Source organism: Halichoerus grypus, chromosome 6 (genome assembly GCF_964656455.1).
Source record: "Halichoerus grypus chromosome 6, mHalGry1.hap1.1, whole genome shotgun sequence".
Classification (NCBI taxonomy): domain Eukaryota; kingdom Metazoa; phylum Chordata; class Mammalia; order Carnivora; family Phocidae; genus Halichoerus; species Halichoerus grypus.
In genome coordinates, this window is record NC_135717.1 from 86,407,152 (window position 1) to 86,411,698 (window position 4,547).

The 4,547-nt window shown below is 37.6% G+C and overlaps 1 pseudogene; it reads right to left on the reverse strand.

The window, feature by feature from the left end:
* Nucleotides 1-1,175: 1,175 nt before the first annotated feature.
* On the reverse strand, nt 1,176-2,065 carry LOC118528489 (taste receptor type 2 member 66-like; annotated as a pseudogene).
* Between the last annotated feature and the right edge of the window lie 2,482 nt (nt 2,066-4,547).

A 4,547-nucleotide genomic window follows, 5' to 3' on the forward strand; every position in this document is an offset into this window, starting at 1 on the left:
TTATTTATTTGAGAAAGAGAGAATGAGAGAGAGAGAGCACAAGACGGGGTAGGGTCAGAGAGAGAAGCAGTCTCCCCACTAAGCAGGGAGCCCGAAGCGGGACTTGATCCTGGGACTCCAGGATCATGACCTGAGCTGAAGGCAGTCGCTTAACCAACTGAGCCACCCAGGCGCCCATAATGAACATATTTTTAAGACAAGGAAGATCTGAGTCTTGTTATTTGAAGCTTAAAAGAAACTTTTTAGGTAGCAAGAGGGAAAAAATGATTGGCAATTCAGAGATTCAAAGATGAGAACTGAACAATTTGACTTCAGATCTCAACTTCCAAAAAGGTCTTCTTCATTCAAAAACTGTAAGAAATGACTCTCCTAGCAGCATATGGGAACATAGAAACATTGAAAGCAAGTCATGTTCATTTTTTTTCTTCCTCAATCCTATCGTAGAACTTGATTTTTTATCCAAGATTTTACCTACTTGTATTAAATCTCATATTCTTTAGCATTGTTTATTGTACACATACATAAAATGTATTCTAAATATATTTGTCACTCTTGAATTTTATTGTGTGCATCTTTCTTTTCCTAATAATAGCTCTGATGGCTCTCTATTAACCAAGAAGAATTCATGACGGAATAATATCTACCCCAAACATTCATCCTCAATGTGTGATTTACAATTGAATATCATTACCGCCCAAAAGATTGAAGATTCAAACAATAAAATCTAAATACTGTGGTACATATGTGTGGTGCTGATTACAATGGGAAATAGCAATGATTTCCTGAGATCAAGTTGTCGGTTATGGAAAATGCATAAATATAGATCAGAAAGTCTTCAATTAGAAGATGATACATAGAATATGTATATGAAATACACATTGCTTCATAATCTTGGAGGAATTTCTTACAATATTTTGTATCATTAAATTGCTTACCTGCAAAAGGTGGGTTAATGATATGCTAATCTTATAATCTTTCTCATATTTTTCATAAATACACACACATATACTTTTTGTGATATGCTTAGGTAAAAGACTTTTCTAGAAAGTACTTTAGAAAGTACTCAATGATATACTCATTAGAAAAAGAGGAAAGAAGTATAAAATGTTATAGACTCCATCAACTTGTTTTCTCCTAGAAAACACATGATGCTCCTCTTACACCCTTTCTTTCAGTCAGCACCTCAGCTGCCACAGAAATGACAGAAAGCCCTCTCTCAGCTTCTTGTTTCCCCAACTCAGGATAAATGAGTGGCTTGAACATGATTCCAATAGCCTTGCAAAGCAGGAGGATCAACTTGTTCGGCAGCCCATTAGAACTCCAGACTGTGACAGAGTCAGGAAGTAACCTACCAATAACAAGAGAAAGGAGATCAGAGTCTGCATGGCTCTTATGTGGACCTTGGTGCTGGGATCTTGGGATCTTCTACCACTGGATTGCATCTTCTTGAGATGTTTCCACAAGGAAAAGATTAAGAGCAGGAAAGATGTCAGGGATATAGCCAAGGGCACAAAGTTTGCTAGCGTGAATACAGTCATATTCAAAAGGCTTACAATGTTCCCCAATTTGGTCTGCCTAGTGATGTTTCCTTCATATTCCTTCGTCTGCATTTTCTCATATATGCTTACCACTGCAACATGAAAAACCAAAAAGAACAGAGACCCCAACAGTATCACAAGAACTACACTTTCAACTCTCCATTTCAGGCGAAGAAAAATAAGGCTAGAGAAATTGGCTATTTTGAACAAATAAAATACGCTGAGGCTAGTAGCAAGCCAGATGCTAAAATGATTGTTTACCATCCACGCAATATGAACAAGAATCTTACTTCTAAACTATATAAAGCTGGATTCAACACAGCTGCAAACCAGTTTATTAACATTACCCAGAGCAAACCGATTCTGGAGACCGCCAGAGCAGTGAGAATTTGATCAGCTGAGGACATCTTTCGTCTCTTGACCCCGTCAATGCAGTTCACCACTGCTCTGAAGCCACCGGCAGAATTTCCTAGAACAAATTCTGTTATTACTAGGACGAAAAAAATGCCCGGTAGTAAAGTTACCATGTCTAGAAAGAAAAACAAACCAAAAAGCCAAGTCTAATGTCACTGGTTGTGATTCCTTGAATATTCAGACCTTACGTTCTATAGGCAGCTGATTTCTGAGTGTGAAAGTAAAGTTCTTGTTTCTTTTAAATTCTGTGACCGATGTCAATCAGGAAAGCACCAGGGTATGCTAATAGATGAGCTCAATGCCGTCTTGATGAAAAACATTGTTATTCCCAAATAGCTAAGTTGACTCCGACTCATACACTGTGTGTCCTTGCCATGGGCTGGATTATTCCATAACTGGTGTCGAAGTGAAAGCTGGGGTCACATTTGCTAACATGCAAATAAGGACATATTGTTTTGCAATTTGTTCCTTTTTTAACCTTTCCATAATTTGTGTTCACCAACTTTAGTTTTGAGGTAGTAAAATTTAAAAACCCAATAGAACAAACAGTGAATGTTCAAACTGTTTCATGGAGCTGGGTTATAGCTAGGATCTACAGCACTATGGATTTATTATTACTTTTTTAATGCCAGATTTACATAGGAAGAATTCAAGCTTTTCCTATCAAAAGCATCCAGAAAAGACAATTCTCTCTAAAAGCTGGTTGCTGATAACTAATACTTTAAAAAAGTTTATTTATTTACAAGCTCATAAACACACACACACACAAACTCACACAAATACATATGCATCTCGTGGATGAAATTACTGTCCTATAATTTCCAAAATGTAAAATCAGTGTCAGGAGATCATCCAGTTTAAATCCTCCCTTTCTCCCATGCAGACTTTTCAACCCATTATTAATAGCTACCAGATATATCTCTCATGCTTAGGCTTTTGATAAAGTTCTTTTATGAGTCTATTTTATATTTAAATATTAATATTTAATTAAAATATTCAAGAATTTTGTAAACAGTTTTGGGCATTTCAAAAGAACATGTGTTTTCCATTGCCAATTCCAGTATTTTCCATATATGAATATTCAATTTTGTTTTCTCTGTTTAATTCATTTTTGATAACTTCTTTTTTAAGATTAATAGATGTTGAAATCAACTTTTACCCTTGAATTTCATTCAGATTCTGTTTTTGTAGTAATTGTTTTTATTTTTTTATTTTTTATTTTTTTAAAGATTTTATTTATTTATTTGATATAGAGAGAGAGCACAAGCAGGGAGAGCAGCAGGGGAAGTGGGAGAGGGAGAAGCAAGCTCCCTGCTGAGCAAGGAGCCTGACGCGGGATTCAATCCCAGGACCCTGGGATCATGACCTGAGCCGAAGGCAGATGCTTGCAATCAACTGAACCACTCAGGCGCCCTGTAGTAATTGTTTTTAGCAGAGGATCTTGAGCTGGACTGCCAGGATGAGAAACCCAGATTGTCTGCTTCATATATCTCTGATCTTGGATGCTGTTCTAAAACTACTCTCTACCTCAGTATGATCATCAGTACAGTGCAGATAGTAATGATATCCTTTCCCAGTGGTCTTTGTGAGGAGTTTGTATACTATCTTCCATCTTGCCTGTCTGGTACAGAAAGGGCAGGGAATGTTGTCCCTTAGTCATTTGATCCTGTGTTGTTTGATACACTAAAGTTAACCTACTATAACTTCCATTTAGGAGTAGAATGTAGCAAATTGAAAAAGGAAAAGATTCCCTCCAATAACAAGCAGGATAAAGAGAGTAAATTGCCAAAATTGTATTTGAAATTCATCATAAAGCTGTGCAAGAAGGGAAGACCACCTGAACTAAAAACTGGAATACAGAGTCTTCTCAGATAAAGAGATGGTCTATATATTCAGTGCAATTCCTATCAAATCCCGGCAGTCTCCATTCACAGAAAGTGAAAAACTATGTCTAAAATGTATATGGAAACGCAAAGCGCCCAAATAGCCAAAAGGATTTTTTTTAAAAAAGAACAAATTTGGAGGATTTCAGTTCCTAGTGTCAAAGCTTGCTACTAAGGTGTATTAATCAAGATAGTGCGGTATTCTCATGCAGATAGATATATATATTAATGAAACACAATTGAGAGTCCCGTCTAATATTTACATTCATGGTTAATTTGTTACTGAACCCAGTTGGGCTGCCTGTCGCTCGAAAGGCCATTACTCAAGAGATGAGATTTTGTTTGTTTTATTTTTTAAGGTTTTTATTTATTTATTTGAGAGAGAGCATGTGCGTGCAGCAGGGAGGGACAGAGGGAGAGGGAGAGAATCTCAAGCTGACTCCCCGCTGAGCATGGAGCCCGACACAGAGCTCGATCTCACGACCTTGAGCTCATGTCGGAGTCAGACGCTTAGCTGACTGAGCCACTCAGGCGCCCCTCAGGAGAGGAGTTTTTGATTGGAAAGGAACATGAGCTTTGTTCAGGAGGCTAGCAACCTGGGGAGAAGGCAGACTCTTGTTCAAAGCCAACTTGGAGATTTCTGCCTGGCCCAGGGTTTTTAAAGGGGTTTAGGGTTTTCTCAAGAAAAGTAAATTAGTTCTTTCGCAGATCA